Raw genomic sequence first — 24,260 nt, 5'->3', positions numbered from 1 at the left:
AAAGAACTTGCTTTGCAATGACTGCTCTCAGTAGCCAACCACCTACATGACATAGTAAATGATGGGATTTGTACAGATGAGATGGAAAAATGTTTGAAGTCTATGTAAGTTGGAGACTTCTGAGGATGTTATGTAAAGTAAGAGAAAAATGAGAGTTAAAGTTGATACATGATGTTAATGAAGACCCAAGGATCCCTTTTTATAGCTTTGAAATGTGATTGAAGACCAGTGACTTTCAAGGACTCCTCTATTTCCCTGGGCTTATTTGGAAATTGCTGAGGCATCCAAACTCGCAGACTAATCAGAAACTATGTTGTCAGGTTCTCCAGCACACAGATGGCCATTGTTGGACAACCCTGTACATAGAAGTCACCTTCATAAGTCCCCTTTGTAAAGTGTATGCCTTCTGTTGTTTTTTGTTCCACTAGAGAGTTCTAACTAAAATTGTTTCATAATAATGGTGTCTCATAAGTGAAATATACTGTATCCAAGTTTTCTGAGTTTCAGAAATTATAGATTCAGGAGTAATTTCATAGTTCATCTTATTTACATACAATAAACAGTTGATTCTGACATTATTTATGTTTTTCTTGCACCTCGTGTATATTGCCTTAAAGTGATTATCTATAGCATTTTGGTACCTGTATTTTCAGTACAACCTGTAACATGAAATGTAGAATTTTTTAGTTTTGGAATATATCAGAACTCTAAGAGTTATATTGTTTTGAACCTTTATATCAGATTTTCACATTGTAAATCCTTAGAATACATAATGTTACTATTTAGGTAATGTTCAATTATGAAGAAAGTATAGAAATTGGGTAGAGATAGGAAATCTCTGCCCCATGTAACTCTTTAGGTGTCAGACAATTTCAGTATTGGACTATCTCCTCTAGGTCCTTAGGATCCACTCTTTCACTTGTCACTGAAATAAAAGAGCAAGAAAGATTTTTATCAGGACCATTAAGCCAAGATGTTGTAGTGAACTAGCATACCTAAGGGATTTCTTTTTTTCAGTAATTTTTTAATTTAAATTAGAAACAAGATTGTTTTACATGTCAATCCCAGTTCCCTCTCCCTCTCCCCTGCCCCCAACTGACCCCCTATCCCATCATCTTTCTGCTCCCAGGGAGGGTGAGTCCTTCCATGGGGGAATCTACAGATTCAATGCAATCTAAATCAAAATACCAGCATAATTTTCACAGACCTTGAAAGAACAATATTCAAGAAAAGAACCAGGAGAGCCAAAACAGCCCTGTACAATAAAGGAACATCTGCAGGCATCACCATCCCTGACATCAAGTTCTATTACAGAGGTATAATCCTGAAATCAGCTTGATATTGGCACAAAAACTGACAGGTCAACAAGACAAAATGGCAGCCCAAAGACTGGGAAAAATATTTACCAACCCCACATCTGACAGAGGGCTGATATCAAAAATTTACAAAGAACTCAAGAAGCTAGTTTCCAAAACAATAAATAATGCAATTAAAAATGAGGTACAGAACTAAATAGACAATATTCAATAGAGGAGCCTAAAATGGTTGATAGACACTTAAGAAAGTGCTCAACATCCTTAGCCATCAGGGAAATGCAAATCAAAACAACTCTGAGAAACCATCTTACTCCTGTCAGAATGGCTAAAAGCAAAAACACCAATGATAGCTTATGCTGGAGGGGATGTGGAGAATGGGGTACACTCCTCCACTGCTGATGGGAGTGCCAACTTGCACAACCACTTTGGAAATCAGTATGATGGTACATCAGGAAAACAGGAATCAGTCTACCACAAGATGCAGCAATTCCACTTTTAGACATATACCCAAAGGATGCATATTCATACAACAAGGACATCTGTTCAACGATGTTCATAGCAGCATTTTTGTAATAGCCAGAACCTGGAAACAACCTAGATGCCCCTCAACTGAAGAACAGATACAGAAAATGTGGTGCTTTTACACAATGGAGTACTACTCAGCAGAAAAAAGCAATGGAATTTTGAAATTTGAAGTCTTATGGATGGCACTAGAAGAAACCACCCTGAGTGAGGTAACCCAGTCACAAAAAGACAAACATGGTATGTACTCGCTCATATATGGATTTTAGACATGGAACAGGGTATTGCCAGACTACAATCAACAGTGCCAGAGAGGTTGGGAAACAAGGAGCACTGTAAGAGAGACATGCATGCTACCCCAGAGAACAGGAAGGGGACAGGATCTTCTGAGTGGATTGGAAGCATCGGGAAAGGGGAGAGGGAGCTGGGAGAAAGAGAGGAGGCAAAGGGGGGAGGGGATGGGGGAGCAGGAAGGTTGAGTTGGGAGAATATAAGAGAGCAGGATAAGAGATATTATAATAGAGGGAGACATTATAGGTTTGAGAATAGATCTGGCACTAGGGAGAATTCCAGAGATCTACAAGGATGATGCCAACTGACAATCTAAGTAGCAATAGTGGAGAGGCTGCCTTAAATGCCCTTTCCCGATAATAAGATTGATGACTACCATATCTACCATCCTAGATCCTTCATTCAGTGGTTGATGGAAGCAGAGACAGACACCCACAGCTAAACACTGAGGTGAACTCTGGAATCCAGTTGCAGAGAGGGAGAAGTGGTGAGCAGAGGAGTCAGAACTAGGCTGGAGAATCCCACATGGACAACTGACCTGAACAAGGGTTGCTCATAGACCCCAGACTGATAACTGAGAACCAAAATAGGACTGATCCAGACCTCCTGGAAGGGAATGTCAGTTTCAAGGTTTGGGCAATCTATGGGACCTGTTATTGGATCAGTATTTATCCCTAGTACACTAATGGACTTTGGGAGCCAACTATATATAGAGGGTACTCTCTCAGCCAAGACACATGGGGGATGGTCTAGGCCCTGCTCCATATGATATGACAGACTTTGAAGATCCCTCATCGAAGGTCTCACCCTTTTGGTAGAGCAGAAAGGGGGTGGGATAGGGTGTCAGTGTGTGGCAGTGGAGGAGTGAAGGGAGAGGGAACTGGAATTGACATGTAAAACAAGCTTGTTTCTAATTTAAATTAAAAAAAAGAAAAAACAATTACTAAGCCTCTGGAACTGGAAGCCCAAATACACTCTTTTCTGTAAGATGCTTCTGGTCATGATGTATTATCACAGAAACAGAAAATTAATGAATACAATCCCTGGATAGCAGCATCCCAGAGATCTTGAAAGATGTAGTCATTACTTTGTATTAGTGTCTGAGTATGGCAATATACCCACATTGATTTCCAGCCCTAGTGTTCTGCTTTATTGTCTCTACTGCTGTATTTCTCCAGAATTTCTATGCTTACTGTACAGATGTTTCCATGTAAAGACTGCAGCAGTTTTCCCATTCTTTTGACTGAATTTCACATCCACATATTGTGTTCTCTTTATTAAAAATTCAACTGTATATTTGGGTTCTCATTGATGTTATGGGTGTTTCTAAGTATTTTAAATTTTATTATTATTACTTTTACTAAATTTAAATTCATCACTTTCACTGCATCTCTCTCTCTCTCTCTCTCTCTCTCTCTCTCTCTCTCTGTGTGTGTGTGTGTGTGTGTGTGTGTGTGTGTGTGTGTGTGTGTTCTACATGTTATGTAAATGCAGGTGGTTGATGTGTGTAGAATAAGTGTTTTGTTCTCTGGAGTTGGAATATCATGCAGCTGTGACCAGGAATTCCTCATTTAGTGGATTTGTTGGGCATTACTGTCATGCCAGAATTATGAATGAAGACCTGTCTGCCTCCATCTTATGTTTACAGGCCATCTTATAGTAAAGACAAACTAGGTTCCTTCCTGTTTATGATGAAACTGTTCCTGTAACCACCTACAACCCTAACTACAAATGGTAATGTACTACCTGCCCAGGAATGGAAATCGTGTCTTTGTTTCTGAAGGGTAATAACCCATCTTTAATCTTACCTTTGTTTCAAAAGGGTTGTTCCTGCTACCTTATTAGGGCTACTTGTTGCTATGCCTTCCGTGAAACCATGTCTGTTGCATACAAGAAACAGACCTCAACTTCAAAGACAGACGGTACCTAAGAATTAAAGGTTGGAAAAAGATTTTCCAATCAAATGGACCCAAGAAACAAGTGGGTTTCTTAATATCCAACAAATTGGACATTAAACTAAAATCAATCAAAAGAGATGAAGCAGGTCAATTCCTACTCATCACAGGAGAAATCCATCAAGATGAATTCATAATTCTGAACATTTATGCCCCAAATACAACGGCATCCACGTTCATAAAAGAAACATTATTAAAATTCAAATCACACATAAAACTGAACACATTTATAGTGGAAGACTTTAACATCACACTCTCACCACTGGACAGGAACACCAGACAGAAACTTAACAAAGAAACAAAGGAAACAATAGAAATTATGACCCAATTGGGATTAACAAACATCTCTAGAACATTCCATCCAAGTACAAAACAATATACCTTCTTCTCAGTGCCACATAGAACCTTCTCTAAAATTGACCACATACTTGGCAACATAGCAAACCTCAACAGGTACAAAAAATTTAAAATAACCCCCTGTATCTTATCAGACCACCATGCATTAAAGTTAGAATTCAACAACAACACAAATTGCAGGAAACCTATAAACTCATGGAAATTAAATAATGCCCAATTGCACAATTTCTGGGTGGAGAAAGAAATAAAAAAAGAAATTAAAGATTTCCTAGAATTCAATGAGAATGCGGTCACAACATACCCAAACTTATGGGACACTTTGAAAACAGTTCTAAGAGCACTAAGAGCCCACATGAAGAAACAGGAGAATATAATTCACATTAGAGAATTAACAGCACAACTGAAAGCTCTTGAACACAAAGAATCCAATAGACCACAGAGGAGCAGATGCCAGGAAATAATCAAATTGAGGTCTGAAATCAATAAAGTGGAAAGTAGGAGAACAATATATAGACTCAATATAACCAAGAGTTGGTTCTTCGAGAAAATCAACAAGATAGACAAACCTTTATCCAAACATACCAAAGGGCAGAGAGTGAACATGCAAACTAATAAAATCAGAAATGACAAGGGGGACATAACAACAGACACAGGAAATGCAGAGAATCATCAGGTCATACTTAGAAAACCTGTATTCCTCAAAATTCGAAATTCTAAATGAAATGGACAATTTTCTGGATAGATTTCACTTACCAAAATTAAATCAAGAACAGATAAGCAACTTGAATAGACCCATAACCCTTAATGAAATAGAAGTAGTCATAAAAATTCTCCTAACCAAAAAAAGCCCAGGGCCTAATGGCTTCAGTGCAGAATTCTACCAGAAATTCAAGGAACAGCAAATAGCATTTCTCTTCAAAGTATTCCACACAATAGTGACCCATCCAGCAGGCCAGGTTATTTGCGGGTCTCGAGGAGGTTGTCACCTAAGGGGGGGTCAATGGGGGCGAGAGAGGAATGGAGACCAAGCGGTGCAAGAAAGGACAAGAGTCCGTCTGTGCAATGTCAAGGTCTCGATTTACTGGGGCTTAGAGTGGGCTTAAAAAGCCCTGCAACAATAGAATTGGGAGGAATAATAGAAGGAACATCAGGTATTTGCTGGGACTGGAACATTCTTCTTGTCAGCCGGAACATCTAGTGGTCTTTCTTGGAACAGCGAACAGAAAAGCTCCAGACCCTTTCTCGGAACAGAAGCAGTTAGCAGTTCCGCTTGGCCAAACCGTATCTAATTACAGGTTACAGGAGGCTCACAGAGCTGGCTTTAAGCCGAAAACTTAAAGGTCATTAAAAGTCTTACAAAGGTGGGCTTTAAGCCGCATAGTTTTGGGCCCATGGCCCCTTACACAATAGAAGCAGAAGGGTCATTGCCGGAACTCCTTTCATGAGACTTCAATAACCTTGGTACCCAAGCCACAAAAGGCACAACTAAGAAAAAGAACTACAGACCAGTATCGCTCATGAATATTGATGCAAAAATACTCAATAAAATACTGGCAAATTGAATCCAAGAACACATCAGAGAAATCAACCAACATAATCAAGTAGGCTGCATCCCAGGGAGGCAAGGATGGTTCAACATATGAAAATCCATCAATGTAAGTCACCATATAAACAGACAGAGGAAAAAATCCCACATGATCATCTCATTAGATGCCAAAAAAGCCTTTGACAAAATCCAACACCCCTTCATGATAAAGGTCTTGGAGAGATCAGAGATAACAGTAAAATACCTTAAAACAATAAAAGCAATGTACAGCAAGCCAACAGCCAACATCAAATTAAATAGGGAGAAACTCAACACAATTCCCTTAAAATCGGGGACAAGACAAGGCTGTTCACTCTCTCCATACCTCTTCAATATTGTCCTTGAAGTTCTAGCTAGAGGAATAAGACAACAAAAGAAGTTGAAAGTGATACAAATTGGAAAGGAAGAAGTCAAACTTTCACTATTTGCAGATGATATGATAATCTACATAAGTGACCCGAAAAACTATATGAGGGAACTTCTACAACTGATAAACACCGTCAGCAAAGTGGCAGGATACAAGATTAACTCAAAAAAATCTGTAGCCCTATTATATACAGATGATATATTAATGGAGAAAGAAGTCAGAGAAATATCACCCTTTACAATTGCCACAAACAACATAAAATACATTGTGGCATCACTAACAAAAAAGTGAAAAACCTGTACTGTAAGAATTTTGAGTCTCTAAAGAATGAAATTAAAGAAGATACCAGAAAATGGATGACTCTTCCATGTTCTTGGATTGGTAGGATCAACATAGCAAAAATGACAATCTTGCCAAAAGCAATTTACAGTTTCAATGTAATCCCCATCAAAATCCCAGCACAATTCTTCACAGACCTTGAAAGAACAATTCTCAACTTTATATGGAAAAACAAAAGACCCGGGATAGCCAAAACAACCCTGTACAATAGAGGAACTTCTGGAGGTATCACCATCCCTGACTTCAAGCTCTATTACAGAGCTATAGTCCTGAAAACAGGTTTGGTATTGGAACAAAAATAGACAGGTAGACCAATGGAATAGAGTTGCAAACCCTGATATTAACCCACACAGTTACAAAAACCTGATTTTTGACAAAGAAGCTAGATTCATAAGATGGAATAAAGAAAGCATCTTCAACAAATGGTGCTGGCATAACTGGATACTATCCTGTAGAAGGCTGCAGATAGATCCATGTCTATCACCATGCACAAAACTTAGAATCAAAGACCTAAAATAAATCCAGACACCCTGAACTTATTAGAAGAGATAATGGGAAATACCCTTGAATTAATTGGTACAGTAGACTGCTTCCTGAACATTATACCAGTAGCACAGACACTGAGATCAACAAATGATAAATGGGACCTCCTGAAACTGAGAAGCTTCTGTAAGGCAAAGGACACAGTCAGCAAGACAAAATGGCAGCCCACAGACTGGGAAAGGGTATTCACCAACCCCACATTTGACAGAGGGCTGATTTCCAAAATATACAAAGAACTCAAGAAGCTAGTTTCCAAAACACCAAATAATCCAATTAAAAAGTAGAGTATTGCAATAAGAGAAGAGGAGAAGAGGAGAGGAAATGGAGGGGCAGAAACATTGAGTTGGGGGAAGAATAGAGGAAAGAGAGCAGGATGAGAGATACCATAGCAGAGGGAGCCACTATAGGTCTGAGAAGAGATCTGGAACCAGGGAGATCTCCAGAGACCTACAAGGATGACACGATCTGACAATCCAGGCAATGGTGGAGAGGATAACCCAAAAGCCCTTCCCCTAAAATGAGATTGATGACTTCTCTTTATGCCATCCTAGAGCCCTCACCAGTGGCTGAAGGAAGCAGAGACAGACATCCACAGCTATACACTGAGCCAAAATCGGGAATTTAGTTGAAGAGAGGGAGGAATGAAAAATGAAGGAGTCTGTACCAGGTTGGAGAAACCCACAGGAACAGTTGGCCTGAACAAGGGAAAACACATCAACCCCAGATGCTGTCGGGGAGGCCAGTACAAGACTGATCCAGACCCCTGAACATGGATGTCAATAAGGAGGCCTCTGCACTCCAGGGAGCCTCTGGTGGTGGATTAGTATTTTTCCCTGGTGCAAGAAGGGAATTTGAGAGCCCATCCCATGTGAAGGGTTACACTCTGGTCCTGGACACATGGGGAAGGGCCCAGGATCAGCATAGGAAGACTTGGTGGACTTTGCAGAGCCCCCGTTGAGGGCCCTACCCTGCCTGGGGAGTGGTGGGTGGATGGGGTGGGGGGTGGGCTGGGGGAGGAGGGTTGGGGGTGAGGGGAGGGAGAGGGAGAAGGGACTTGAAATAAGGTTGTTCCCTAACTAGAACTAATAAAATAAAAAAAAATGAAAAAAAGTAGGGTATTGAACTAAATAGACAATTCTCAATAGAGGAATCTAAAATGGCTGAAAGACACATTAGAAAGTGTTCAACATCCTTAGCCATCAGGGAAATGCAAATCAAAACAACTCTGAGATTCTATCTTACTCCTGTCAGAATGGCTAAAATAAAAAACACCAATGACAGTTTATGCTGGAGAGGATATGGAGAAAGGTGAACACTCCTTCACTGCTGGTTGGAGTGCCAACTTGTACAGCCACTTTTGAAATCAGTATGGGGACTCCTCAGGAAAATGGAAATCAGTCTACCACAAGATCCAGCAATTCCACTCTTAGGCATAAACCCAAGGGAAACACATTCCTACAACAAGGACATCTGTTCAACGATGTTCATAGCAGCACTATTTGTAATAGCCAGAACCTGGAAGCAACCTAGATACCCCTCAAATGAAGAGTGGATAGAGAAAATTTGGTACATTTACACAATGGAGTACGACTCAGCAGAAAAAAATGGAACCTTGAAATTCCCCGGCAAATGGATGGAAAAAGAAGAAACCATTCTGAGCGAGGTAACCCAATCACAAGAAGACAAACATGCACTCATTTATATATGGATTTTAGACATAGAGTAAAGGATTACCAGCCAACAATCCACACTGCCAGAGAAGCTAGAAAACAAGTAGGAGACTAAGAGAGACATACATGCTCCCCTGGAGAAAGGGAAAGAGTCAAGATCTCCTGAGCATATTGGGAGCATGGGAGGAGGGTGGAGGGAGCTAGGAGAATGAGAAGGGGAGAAGAGGAGAGGTGAGGAGGGCATGAAGGAGCAGAAAGTTTGAGTAGGGGGAAGAATAAAAGAAAACAAGAAAGGAGATACCATAATAGAGGGGGATATTTTATGTTTAAAGAGAAATCAGGCACTAGGGAAATGTCTAGAGATCTACAAAGATGATACCAAGTAACAATCTAAGCAACAAAGGAGAGGTTACCTTAAATGTCCTCCCCTGATAATGAGGTTGATGAGTGACTCATCTGCCATCATATAGTCTTCATCCAGCAGCTGGCGGAAGTAGAAGCAGACACCCACAACTAATCACTGAACTGAATTGGAATCCAGTTGCAGAGAAGGACAAGTGATGAGCAAAGTGGTCCATATCAGGCTGGTGAAACCCGCAGAAGCAGCTGACCTCAACAGGGCAAGCTATTGGTCTGATAGCTGGGAAACCAGCATGGGACTGATCTAGACCCCAGGAATGTGGGTTTTAATGAGGATACTCTGGAATTCTATGGGGCCTCCTGTAGTAGGTCAGAACTTAAACCCAGCATAAGTGTTGACTTTGGGAGCCCATTCCACTCCCTGAGCCACTGGGGGTTGGCCTAGGCCCTATCCCAAAGGATATGATAGACTCTGATTACCCACCCATGGAAGGCCTCACCTTCCCTGAGGAGCAGAAAGTATATGTGATAGGTAGGCTTTTAGTTGGGGGGTGATAGGCAAAGAGGGGTGCGAGAGGGTACTGGGATTGACAGTAAAACAATCTTGTTTCTAACTCAAATAAAAAATTCTGCAAAGAAATGGTATGTAAATAAAAGTAAATATACTTAGAGCTAAAAAAAAGAAAGGGAGGGAAGGGGGAAGGAAAGACAAATGAGTTAAAGAGACACAGAGACAGAGAGTGGACAGAAGAGACGAGGGAGACAGGGTAAGTTCTGTTTGCCCTAGGGGATCAGCAGGACAAGTGCAAACATTTTATTTGCATTCATCTAATTGTGAGAGGCATATCCATACCCAAAAACCTTATCATAGAAATCGATGAGAACAGAAGTCTCCAGTGACATTTGGGAAATATCTGTTTAGTATAAGAGCCTGGTTAAATAAATATATGAAAATCTACTCTCAAGGAATCAAGCCTTTGACTAAAAGATTTTTCCACACTTACCTGCCATGTTGCCTTTCTTCATAGGTTCCACCATTTATCTGTAGAATTACTGTGAGCCTTTTGTTTTCTCTCTTTCTGTGTGTGTGTGTGTGTGTGTGTGTGTGTGTGTGTGTGTGTGTGTGTGTGTGTGTGTGTGTGTTCATATGTGTTTTTGTGAGCGTATGTGAGTGTATGTGTTAGCATGTGGGTTGAGGCCAGAAGTCATGGAGTAGCTTCTTCTACCTCTTCTCTACCATACTTCTCTACCATAGACACAGGGACCTCATTAGTTAAGGTTTATTATCAGGCCAGCAAGCCCTAGGATCCTCCTGTGTCTGACCCCTAGCACTGGGAGTATGCCTGACTTTATTACATGGGTGTTGGGGGTCCGACTCAAGTACTAAAGTTTTTGCAGCAAATCCTTTACTCACTGTGCCGTCTTCCCATGCTCAATTCTTGTGTGAATGGTGAGGACACTGTGGAAGAAGCAAGCCCATTATCCAGTGTCCTAGGATATTCAGAATGGGTTTTGGCTGGATAGAACATGTATCGTGAGAGCCTGCATTTTAGTTTTCAGGGTCAAACATGTTGCCACTTGTCCCTTTGCCCTGTGTGCTGTTGGCCCCAGCAATGAAGAAAAGAGCTTGAGAAGCACATAGCACATGTCTTTGGTGTTGACTTCTGGGGCTGCATAGTTCAACTCCACCTCCAGCTCTGCTGGCTGATCCCATGTGAGCATCCGGTCTTTGCTCTATGAGTTGTAGCTGACTGGGGAGCCCATCATCACTGTTCCTGAGATGAGAAAATGACAGCAGTTATAGACGTGGTGTTGACCATGGGTGGTGAGTGTTGACCTTGATATGTTTGGTACCGCATGCATGTTACATGTGGGACAGGACTTAGTTGTTGAGATGTGAGACTTTTGTTTGGGACTTCTCCATTGCTGAGTGATTTCCTGGTCCTGCACCTAGAGTTTTGTTCCAGGCAATTTCCTCATGGAGGCTGATGCACATGGTTCCTAAGCAGGGCTGCTGTCCAGCAGATGCTGTCTCCTCCTGCCTACTGCAAGAGCCATACCCGCAGGCTTATTGTTCTCCAGAACCTCTGCTTCCTGAGCACACCAAACACAGAGCCTTCCTTCCTTCAGGGATTTCTCCACCAAGCAGGGATCTGTTCCTTGGCAGAATGATCTTCCATTTTCTGTGCTTTTCTGCTGCCAGCGGTGGAGTTCTTCCAGGCTGTCCCCTCATTATCTGAAAGAGGAGGAAGTGGGAGAGTTTCCCTCAGAGAGCCGAACTTGCCTCTGCTCAGCTGTACTCATCTTAGTCATGGCTCCTGTTATCTACTGCCAAGAGGTGTATTGTTTATCAGCGCTTAAGCTGCATCCTTTTACATCTTGGGCTTTTATTTGCTTTTACCTAATTGTTTTTGACAGCATGGTGTAGTCCATCCACCTTGTAACTTTTAAGCACATTAACACCATGTCCTGCTAGGGTGTGTTGGGGAAACAAAATCGGGCAGTTATTAGAAGCTTGAGTTGGAGCCTCAGAGACTCACCAGTGTCATTTATTCATGTGTGTCTGTTCTGTGCTGGACTCTAGTCTCCCACAGGAACCCACTAGAGTGATGTTCTCCCCAATCAAAATGAACCCGTATGAGTCGTTTAGGTCCTCATTTATTTTGCTTTGTGGCTTTTGGGACATTGGATTCCTTTTTGGTCCTGGAATAAAGTATGGGGTATTTATATTTTCCTCCTTGTCTTGATACCTCAGTCCACTGTGTTCCTGACGAGGGTCCCCTATCTACTTGGTTGAAGGAGCTGGTACTAGCCTCACACCTCATTGAAGAGGGTTGGCATTGAATGAAAAGGGTGCATTGATCATCAGAAATTTCTATGTGCTTGAGAATTATATTAGTCTTAGTCAGAGCCTGTAAAGCCAGCCGATAGAACTAAACAATGCAAGGATCAGAGGGGTGGCTGCCACATTGGGCAGCTCACAACCACCTGCCACTGCAGTTCCAGGAGATATGATAACCTCTCTGTCTACTACAGACAGCAGATACACACACACATGTGGTGCACATACATATCCACCACACACACACACACACACACACACACAAAGAGACAGAGACAGAGAGAGAGAGAGAGAGAGAGAGAGAGAGAGAGAGAGAGAGAGACAGACAGGAGAGAGAGAGAGAGAGAGAGAGAGAGAGAGAGAGAGACAGACAGACAGACAGACAGGAGAGAGAGAGAGAGAGAGAGAGAGAGAGAGAGAGAGAGAGAGAGATAAAAAACTTTAACTATACTTGTTAATTTCCATAAAACATAGCCTCTGGGTGGAAATTTCTTTTCGAATGTGTGTGTATTCATGGTGTGTGTGTGGGGGGGGCACGCACACCTTTGAGTGTTGACATACATGTGGGTGCACGCCTGTATACAAGTGTGTGTGACTGGGGTCCCAAAGTTTCTATCAGGCATCTTCCTTGATCATTCTCCACTTTATTTATTGCAGTCAAGTCTTTTGCTGAACCAGAGCTCATCATTTGCAGTTAGTTTAGTTAGTTAATATGCCATTTCCCTGGCATTGGAATTACAGGCAGCACATGCCTGCCTGTATTTGTTTTGTTTGCTTATTTATTTATTTGTTTGTTTACTTATTTATTTTTACTTGAGAGCTTGTAATCTGAACTCTGGGCCTCTTATTTGCATAGCATGTTTTACATACTGAACCATCTAATCTCTAGTGGTAAAAAGAATCTTTAAATGTTTTTCATTTTTATTCTCTCTCTCCCTGAAACTGGGAAGCTTCTGTAAGACAAAGGACCATTTATTAAGACAAAAGGCAGCCCACAGACTGGGAAAAGGTATTCACCAACCCCATCTGACAGGGGGCTGATCTCCAAAATTTACAAAGAACTCAAGAAGCTAGTCTCCAAAACTCCAAATAATCTAATTAAAAAGTGGGGTACAGATCTAAATAAACAATTCTCAACAGAGGAATCTAAAATGGCCGAAAGACACATAAGAAAGCACTCAACATCTTTAGTCATCAGGGAAACGAAAATCAAAGCAGTCTGAGACACCATCTATTCCTGTGAGAATAACTAAAATCAAAAACACCAATGACAGTTTATGCTGGAGAGGATGTGGGGGAAGGGGAACACTCCTCCATTGCTTGTGGGAGTGCAAACATGTACAGCCACTTAGGAAATCAGTATGGCGGTTCCTCAGGAAAATGAGACAGTCTGCCACAAGATCTAGCAATTCCACTCTTAGGCATATACCCAAAAAAGCACATTCATATAACAAGGGCATCTGCTCAACTATGTTCATAGCAGCATTATTTGTAATACCCAGAACCTGGAAACAACCTAGATGCCTCTCATCTGAAAAATGGATAAAGAAAATATGGTACTTTTACACAACGGAGTATTACTCAGTGGAAAAAGAAAGAAATGGATTCTTGACATTTGCAGGAAAATGGATGGAACTATAAGAAACCATTCTGAGCCAGATAACCCAGTCACAAAAAGACAGGCATTGTATGTACTCACTCATATGTGGATTTTAGACAGAGTAAAGGATTGCCAGCCTGCAGCCCAGGCTGCTGGAGAGGCTGGTAAACAAGGAGGACCCTAAGAGAGAGATACATGGTCTTCTGGAGAAGGGGAAAGGGACAAGATCTCCTGATCAAATTGGGAGCATGGGGTGAGGGGACCGGGAATTAGGAGAATGAGAAAGAGAGAAGAGGAGGGGTGAGGTAGACATGATGGGGCAGGGAGGTTGAGTTGAGAGAAGAACATAAGAGAGCAAGATAAGAGGTAATATAATAGAGGGAGACATTATAAGTTCAAAGATAAATCAGAGAGGTGCATGCAGGCACCCAACTACCTCAGTGTGTCTGCTTGTCTGTGAGCTCTGTGTTCAGAGCTTATGTCCTTGGGGCGTCAGTGCAGGACTCTTGCTGGGCCTCTGTGCCTGTGTATGTGCACTGTGGTAGAACTGTGACCAAATCCACCTCCCATCCTGCTGGACTTAGATTTGTGGCAGTGGGTATGGTTCCTGGCCTGCCTTCAGCTATTCTTTTACCTGTGTGTGTATTAGAAGTACAGTAAAATGGGATGGGTTTTCCTCTTTGCTTTAAAAATATAAGGCAAATTACATAGAAAATAGTCTATATGTGCTGTTTTCATAGATTTATATTTGTATAATTTGTTAACCACATCTCCAGAATTCTTTTCATCTTGCAAAACTATATCCTATACCCATTACACACCAACTCTCCACTACTTCATCCCCTGGGTCCCTGGTAACGACTTTTCTATTTTCTGTGCCTTTGACTTGTCTGTTCTATGTACTTCATAAAGTAGAATGGTAGAACCCTGTTTTGATTGGAATATTTTACTTAACACAGTGTCCTCAAGGTTCATTCATACTGGCCATATTATAGAATCTCACTCCCCTTATGGCTAAAAATGTTCCACTGAGCATCTAGATTTTGTTTTTGTTTTTATCTGTTCATCCATTGGCTATCACTAGGTTGTTTCCATATTTTGACAGCTATGATTGATACCGCCACAAACATGGATGTGTGGTCCTCTGTAGTTTTCTTTGGATAGGTTGATTGTTTCACTCAGAACATTTAGTGTTTATGAACCAGAGTCCACAGTGACTGTCCTTTCCATTGCTTTGTAGGTGTTGAGGCCCTTACCATGAAAGTTTCCCCTTTGGACATGAGTATCTTCTGGGTAAACTCTTTGCTGGTCTTTCTGCCTCTTCTTGTGTGTTTCTCTCTCTCTCTCTCTCTCTCTCTCTCTCTCTCTCTCTCTGTCTCTCTCTCTCTCTCTCTCACACACACACACACACATACAACCCTCCCTTCCTCTCTTCCTCCCTCCCTCCCTCCCTTTCTCCCTCCCCCTTCTCTGGTCCCCCAGTCTTGACATCAGCTGCCTACTTGTAGGGACTTACTTCTCTTCCCTTGTCCTGGTTTGGTGAAACTTTCGGTTCCTGCATGACTGTTCCATCTCTGCTGTCTCAGACTCACATTTCATCATGCCTTGCCATTTATCTGTCTACCCAGAAGGCCCTTATCTTGATCGAGTGTGCATCAAGTCCACAGCATGGCCTCTGTGTCCTGACTACAGTATGTGCAGAGACCACACCTGCAGCAGTCCCTAAGAGCAGTACAGGGGCTCCTGCTCATGCCCCTGTGGATCCCTCATATCCTTATGAGTTCTTTCCAGTCAAGATGTTGCCCTCAAGCATGGTGGGTCTGCCTGCCATCTGTGCCCCCACCTCTGTACCCATGCATACCCACTCTGTATGCCATGCAGGCTGTGCTGCCTCCGGCAATTCCAACCAGCTGCCCCCATCACCACATCAGCTTCCACCACCTTCCTGTCACCATCTGTTCCCAGTCCCAGCCCCAGACGCTGGATAGGCGCTTCCCACAATCTGGAAGGCTCCTTAGTTCCCGGGACCAGCCTTTCGAGCTCCTGTGCTGGGGTCCCCCATACTCTCCACTTCCCCTCCTCAGCTAGGGCAGCTGCAGTAGCTGCCTGCGCCCTGCAAAGGGACTAGTGTTGGGCCATTGGACTTTGTGCAGTACCAGAGCCAGATGTCAGTGCTACTGCAGACCAAGGTCCTGGTGACCACTGGCTGGAGGTGCCACCACTGCCACTGCCCCAAATGCCAGGCTGCGGCAAGGTGCACAGCAAGGCATGGCAGCCGAAGACGCATCCTGTGCTGGTACAGGGGACAGCGGCCCTTCCTGTGCAACGGACTTTTCTGCAGCAACAGCTTCATGTATTGGGATGAGCTGTGGTGGCACACGCAGAGTCACATGGACAAGAAGAGCTTTGCCTGTCCCAAGTGCAGCAAACGCTTCATGCACAGCAACCACTTGGGTAAGCACGTGGAGACTACCAAATTAAGAAGTTCAAAATTGCCGAGGCCAGGGTGAAGGGGAGAATGTTGGGGACCTAGGAACACATCTAGGCATGTTGCAGGCTACTCCTGCCCATGGCATCTTTCCCAGAACCTTTGCTGACATGCCTGAGGCAGACCATTGAGGCAGCTGACAGAGAGGAAACTTTAAAAAGGATGCAGAGGTCATGAGGGAGCAGAAAGGTTGAGTCAGGTGAAGAATAGAAGAAGGGGTTGTGATAGGTAGGGTTTTAGTTGGGGGGGAGTGGTAGGGGAGGACAGGAGGGAGGGAGAAGGGAACTGGGATTGTCATGTAATTCAATCTTGTTTCTAATTCAAATAAAAAAATGATAAAAAGAAAGACCCCTGCCCCCCCCAAATGATCTTTTTATTGTCCTTCTCCTGAAGGGAATCCTGGGTGACCGGCCCTAGAGCAGAGGGCAGAGCAGGGCAGGTAGGCTGGGGAACTGGAACACAGTGCAGAACCCCAAGTTCCAGGATGGTTCCAAAATCCGAGCCATTGCCTGTATGGAAGACCTGCATTTGGGGATTCTACCCCAGGCCGGCCTTCCTTGTAGGAGTCGCTGATGAAGGAAAATGGAAGGGCCTGGGGAGATTCAACACAGATTAACTATAATTATAGCATTAATAAATATTTCTGAAAAAAAATGGGCCGGGCGTTGGTGGCACACGCCTTTAATCCCAGCACTGGGAGGCAGAGGCAGAGGCAGGCGGATCTCTGTGAGTTCGAGACGAGCCTTGTCTACAAGAGCTAGTTCCAAGACAGGCTCCAAAGCCACAGAGAAACCCTGTCTCAAAAAAGCAAAATAAATAAATAAATAAATAAATAAATAAATAAATAAATAAATATTTCTGTCGTTCTCAGCTCCATGCAGAGCCACAGCATGGTGTGTTTCTGTAAAATGATCAGCAGTTGCAGCGTGAAAATAAGCATGTTCATCCCAGGGTTTCGTCAGGAAGACCCCCCTGCAGAGCTGCTCTCCTCTGATCTTTTCTTTTTCCTGGATCTGATGGCTTCTGTGTGCTGCTTGTGTCTCTGACTTCTTTGGCTTCTAAACTTTTGGGAAAGTGTGTACTGGATGCATGAGCAGACACAGGGCAGTCAATTTTCAGCCAAAGACCCTAGGGTGAGATTTGCCAGTTCCAGTTTAGGTTTCTGAGCAACTCCAGCACTTGATATGGGATTAGCTTTATTAGTTTGATACCTGCTGCACAGATAATGAGGCAAATTCCCTGCTGTTTTACATTTGCTGATACTTTTTGGGACCTTTGGAAGGAGCTATGCATTCTCAGGGCCTTCTCCAAGGTGGGATTTTTAGAGTTAAATGAAGAAATTGACAGCTCTTATGTGGATTGGGAAGTGCTATGCTAACACCAAAAAGGTAACTGTCACTCTTGCAGAGTGCCAGCATAGCCACACACACCTTGATTCACACCGAACACTGAGATAGACATCTAGGTAAGCCAGGAAGTTTAATTCTTTTTGGAACTTGGACTTTCTGTTTAATCACCTGGCTTCACAGATTTTCTCAGGGAAGAGCCAGAAATGCTGGCTCATAGCCTAAAAATTTAGTAGCAAGCCTTTTTCTTTTAAGATTTATGTTTCTCACCTTTCTCTAATTTTTAAAAGTTTGACGCCTTCCTTGTTCAAGTATCTCAATTCATTTATATTATAATATTTGGGTTTTTAAACCCCAAATTTAACAAGTAGTTAAACTCTTTCCTTTACAATCAGCAAAACTCAAATCACAATTTAAATTTCATTACTGTTTTAAGTAAATGCTAAAGTGAAGTGAGTGATCTTTTCACGTTAGATCACTGTATATGTATTTCTAACAATTCACAGTCTACAAGCTTGCCAGGAATTTTTGCTTGAAGTCAAACTAAAGTGCAAATTTTCAAAAGCTATTATGGGTTGTTCTTGAAAGTTATGTAAATGAAACACAAACATCAACATAATTGAGATGAGAATACCATAACCATAAGAAATTGTGTTATTGTGCAATGGGAAACAAGACAGCAAATATAAGTTAGATTCCCTGGCAATGCACGCCTCAGAGCTATTTGTCATCTTTGGAGACTATTTGAACTATTTAGTAAACTTGAATGGCTGCCAAAACATCTGTCACCTCTTATTTCATGAAATGTTATTGCATGCATAATATGTACATTTATATAATATAATTCTAAATATAGCATTATCAATCTGCATGATGTTACTTGTATGTATGTTTTCAGTTTTGAAGTACATCCATATGACTCACGCACCTCTCGGTTAAATTTTGAGTTTAACACAGAGGATTAGAATCACCTGCTAGTCAATCACATATGCTAACAATTACTTGCTATAGTCTGCATGATCAGACTTTGACAAATAAGATGGGCAATATGGCTCATGCCTGTAATCCCAAGACTCATAAGCCTGGGGTATGGAGATTGCTGTGCTTGAGGGTAGCCTGGTTTACTTTGAGGTTCTACGTATGACTCCCCAATTTTACTGTGAGATGGTCTGTTAGATACTTATCAGCCACAATCTTAGAGGTTACACGAAGTTTCTCTGTTTTTGTAAGATGAATATGAATCGTAAGTCAATGAAAATATGAGCAGGCACATTTACTGGTACGTATGATGTTACTCAGTTCTTAAACATGAGATGCAGTGATGTCATAAGTTGTTCCTTTTGTACTTCACCTTTGTCTGTTCTTCATTTTGCTTATCTGCTGCATTCATGAATTGCTGCTACACTATACTGATTTCTCACTTCATCACAAACCACTGGTAGACAGAATGCACAATAATTACTGTTTAGGATTATACTTAAACATGCTTCTGAATGGATAATGGTAACCTATGGAATTAGTCCATGCTTTCAGCTGCTACTGGATCAGGGGCAGGGTGCGAATGCACTCATTATGGGAACATCTCATTGGCTCACCTGCCGACATTGCACCTATGGAAAGCCTATGCACAATCATCCTAATTAGGCCTTCAAGTGTCAGGACTTGACTGTGAATTTCATTTGTCTAGCCATCTGCTGTAGTCTGAAGTTGCAGCCAGAGGGTCACTACTATGGTAAAGACTCTACAAGGAAGTTTGACTGGTGAGGAGTTCCTGATTTCAGAAAGCAGATCCAGAGGCCATCTTCTTTCAGGGTCTTAATAGCATTTAATGCCCACCTTTGTCTGTAGCCTAAATCCTTTCAACTACCAATTGAAATATTTTAGAATGCATTAAATCAACGGATGCCTAGTGTCCACCAATCCAAAAGCTAAGAATGTCATCAGATAGCATCTGAGACTTAAGAGTTGAGATTTCTCGCTGTGATATAATTCACCCACCAATGTTTCCACCAATGTATTTGGGAAAATGTACTGATTTATGACTTTCTGTTCTTTAACTATAAAAATTAATGAACTTTTTCCTACATGGAAACACATTATTTGGGACAACCTCTTGTATTATAGAACAATACTGTTCTATTGCTCTTAAGAGACACCATGACCAACACAACTCTTACAAAAAAATCACATAATCAGGGGTTTTCTTACAGTTTAGAGGAATTAGCTCATGATCATCATGGCAGGAGACAGACTGGCATGTCATTGCAGCAGAAGCTAAGAGTTTTACATTCTGATCTGTGGGCAACAGACAGAAAGAGAATGGATCTGACATGTGCTTTTGAAAACTCAACAAAGCCACACCTACTCTTCAACAAAGCCACACCTACTCCAACATGGCCATATTTCCTAAACCTTCCCAAACATTTCTATTAACTGTTGACTATGCACTCAAATATATGAGCCTATGGGGGCTATTATCTTTCAAGCCACCACAAACTTGAATGTGGGTTCCTGGGTCAGGATCACTCTTATTTAGCTCAAGAACAAACTATCTCTCATTCTCTTTAAGGTAGGATCCATGTTTTGCATCGGCACTAGTCTTACTTAGAAAGCAAGCCTTCTCAGTAGCCTCATCACCTGTGAAAGGCCCCCACATCTCAATACTATCACTTCGGTAACATGGAAATTTGGAGGGGACACCTTGAAAACATATTAGCGTGTTTTTACCTTTGAAGAGATAGTCACCCATTTATTAACTCAACTTTTGTTTTTAAGCTGCACTGTCCCCAATGCTGTAGCAAATATTTGGTTATAGAGAAGAATGACTTGTAAAATCATACATCCAATCTTCCCTCCTCTACTCCTAAAGTGGTTCTTTAAATGACAAATCCCACCCCACTCTGCTCCCACCACATTCTGGGGCTCTTGAACACTGGGTTTCAAGTTGATGGCACATTTTGCTGAGACTTATGAGGTGTGGACCTGCTGTAGGAAGTATGTTATCTGGCCACACTTGGAGAGCTTAAGTCCTCACCCTACTCCCAGTTTGCTGTCTCTGCTTCATGTGTTGGTCAAGATATGACCCTTACATTTCTGTTCCTGCTTCGATGCTTGATTCTTACCCTCTGGAACTAGAGGCCAAATAAACTCTTCCTTCTATATGTTGCCTTCATCGTGATGATTTTTCCAGTAACAGACAGGTAACTAATACACCTACATATCCTCACTTCCACAAAACTGCCTAAAACAATCAAATTTAAATAACTGAAGGAATTTCTGTTCACTGTGTATGTGAGTGACTGTATAGTAAGGAGGAGCATGAATGTGCAAGCACGGACATGGGAAGACCAGAGGAAAACTTGGGCTGTCAATCTCAGATACCATCCACCTTTTTGCATGAGGGTCTCTGGTTGTCCTGGAACTGGCCAACAGGGGAGGCTGGCCAGTGAGCCGGAGAAATCTGCCTGTGTCTGCCTTCCTAGCACTGGGATTACAACTGTACTGTCACCGGTAGCCTTTTTTTTCAAGCCTAACTTCTGGATATAGTGTTTCAGTATACCAAGTAAACAGAACACATTACAGATGAGCTATGTCTCCAGCCCAGAGGTTTATTTTCCTAAATAATGTGTGCTTATTTGTAGCTCATTTTAAAAAACTTGTGTTTTTAATTGTACTTATTAGCATGTCAAATGGAAACACTATTAGCTAGTTCTTTTGGTAACTGGTTTTATGTGGCAGTATGCTGTTATACTACTGTTTTTTTTCAAACACTAACTAGTCTAGATGTTGGTTTGAATGATATTTTGTAAATGTGATCAACACTCATGATCAGTTGCCTTAAGTAAAGGAAGTTACCCTCAGTGATAGAGCCGAGTCTCAATCAGTTGAAGGCCCAAAAAGAAAAAACTGAAGTTTCTCAAATAAGAAATTTCATCTTAAAACCTTAACATAGAAATCCTAGATGTAAGTTTAGGGATTAAGTGATAATTTTAATTATTGATGAGTTTCTATTCTGATGGCCCCACAGATTTTGAATTTTCCATCTCCTACAACAATACAAACCAACTCTTACAACTCCTGTCTCTGTCTGACTGTCTTGTGGCTGCTGTTGGCCACTAAGTCCGAGTACTGGGCGAAAGCCTGGAGATTTGGATAAACCACAAGATTCCTGGTCCTTTTCTGAGAAAATGTCTTTCACCTTTATTGTGGAGCAACCTTATATACAAACTTACAAAAACCCCAGGTCAAAGGGTTCACAACAGGATATTGATCCCAGTGGGGTGAGGTCAGGAAAACAGGAGGTACCTGTGGTTATGCTGGAAAACGACTCTTAGACACCCCATGGGGGCTGGGCTCCAACATCTCCCCCTTCTTTATATATAACAAAACAGTTATCAAGGAATTCAACCATTCTATCTTAGTGAGTTATTATAACTATGTGTCTTCAACTCCATCAAAGACCATAGAAGTATAATATATAAACTCTAGAACTGACAGAGTCATCTTGCTTTCTAGATAGTCATCTAAAGTTTTTTGGTAACCTTGGGGCATCCATCTTTAGCCAACAGGCCACAATGTGTCTGGCAGACTTCTCAGCAAAGCAGGAAATTCTAAACTGTCCATCTGCATTGGCAGTTTGTCTGTCATCTTTTTTCTGTATCCTGTAGAATGTCTGGTAGACTCTTTCATGAAGCAGGGAATTCTAAACTGTCCTGCATTGGCAGTTTGTACTCCTCCATGAAGCAGGAACCCTTTAGGCATTTTCCTGTGGGTCCTGCATGTCCAGTTTATAAAGCAACAGTTAAATAGTTTAGGCAAGAGTAGCTTCTTTCCCAAATGGCTGGTCTTGCCATGTCAAAGTCAAACTCTATAACGAGTTTCTTGGATGCCCATCTTTCTCTTAGATATAATTGGTGTGCCAGGAGCAGTTGTGTCTTACTGTCAAGAAAAACCCTAAACCATTTAAATGCCATATATTCCATTGGTCTTTGAATGATATGAAGAATATCTATATATCTAGAAAACCTAACTAGTATCAACAAATGAAGATCCATTCCAATACAAAGTATCAATAAATGAAGATCCATTTCAAAACAAAGTATCATTTCTATATCATATTACTCCTTTTTGCTTTTAAAAGTGATTGACTGTGACCACTAACATTTCTAACTGACCAAATTTAAATGAAAACAAATATTCAGATCACCTGGGCCACTGCTTCAGGGGGTCCTGCCCCATGAAACCATACCAGTCTGGAAGAAATCCACAGCTCTTCACCCTCCATGGAATAAAGCAGAAATTTCCCTCCCAAGTAACCTGAACTTTAACAACTGTTGCTCCTTCCCCAGCATATAAACAATTCAAAGACAACACAATAGCATTCTTTTGTTAACAATCACACATTTACGATCAAACTTCATAAACACGTGTGGCCACACCATACATACAGAACACACATACATCTTTTGAACAAAAGTCACAAAGGAGAGGAGATGTCAGGGATGGCCATCCTTACCATAGGTTGGCATCCTTGGAGGGTCTTGAGGACTGTCGCATCTTTGTCCATTCTTTTGTAGGTCCTCGATCTTTTCTTAGACATATTCTCCTTTTTTATCGTATTTGACAGAAGATGTGGATGGCTTGCGATGAGAGCTCTGGGAGATCGGCTGAAAGTCCAGGACTATGTAATTCACATTGCCAGTACTCTTTTTGGAGCTCAGCTGTTAGTGCCACTGGATACAGGGGATGAAGATATTGGGTTCTGCATTGCTGTATCACTCTCCTGTCCAGTGGTCTGAGAGAAGCTGGCATTCCTTGCATTTTATGCATTGGTGCAAGTGTTGATACTCTTGAGGTGCACTGGTGGATAAGGCAGGCTGGATGTGGCTTGACACAGGTTGACTGAAGAAAGGTTTCTCAGGGCATCAGTCAGATGCTCAGGACCCACCTATTCATGTCAGCCTCTGTCTCAGCCACCAGGTAGAAGGTGAGCTCATTGGTCTTGATATCCCTCAGGGGTTTCTTGGAGTGTTCATTCTTGTAGTATTCCAGAACATCTGGGTCACCACTCATTTGACCTCTCCACAGGACAAATCAGCATTTCTTCCAAGCATAGCACCCAAACTTTTTCTCAGGGGGCAATTTCTCCAGCCAGCCTGTGCACACCACATCATTGCTGGCTGATTGGAGCCCGCAGCAGGCTCTAGTGGACAAAAGCACGGGCTTCTGGGTCAGCTGGCTGCTGGTGGGTAGTTCATGGAGGAGGGATTCCTCAGTGGCAGATTTCCCGCATTTCTTTAATAATTTTCTTAGCATTATTGCTTAGTTCAAAGTTAAAATTAAATCTTACCAGTACCTTGTCTCCTTAAACTTTACCTGTGTGATTGACTGTGATCTCTATTCCAATCCAACTCTCTTAGGAGTTGAGGCACCCCTTTTCCAGTGCCTTTACAATCCAACTCACTTAGGAGTTGAGATACCTATTTTCTAGTACCTTTTGTCAATCCAACTCTCTCAGGAGTTGAGGTACCTATTTTCTAGTACCTTTTGCAATCTACCCTCACAACTCTTTACTTGCTTTCCAGCCTTCTGAGGGTGATCTCTCAGGGTTCCCTTTCTTTCCCGATCTCGGTAGGACCTCCACTTGTGGCTGCTCTTGGCCACTAAGTCTGAGTATTGG

General features: G+C 42.0%; 1 pseudogene; it reads left to right on the top strand.

Annotated features, from left to right (window-relative positions):
* Nucleotides 1-15,306: 15,306 nt before the first annotated feature.
* On the top strand, nucleotides 15,307-16,280 carry LOC113834899 (annotated as a pseudogene).
* The last annotated feature ends 7,980 nt before the right edge of the window (nucleotides 16,281-24,260 follow it).

The sequence above is a fragment of the Cricetulus griseus genome, chromosome 3, assembly GCF_003668045.3.
Source record: "Cricetulus griseus strain 17A/GY chromosome 3, alternate assembly CriGri-PICRH-1.0, whole genome shotgun sequence".
Lineage (NCBI taxonomy): Eukaryota > Metazoa > Chordata > Mammalia > Rodentia > Cricetidae > Cricetulus > Cricetulus griseus.
The sequence above is the reverse complement of the archived record's forward strand: the minus strand, read 5'-3'. Positions and strand labels throughout refer to the sequence as shown.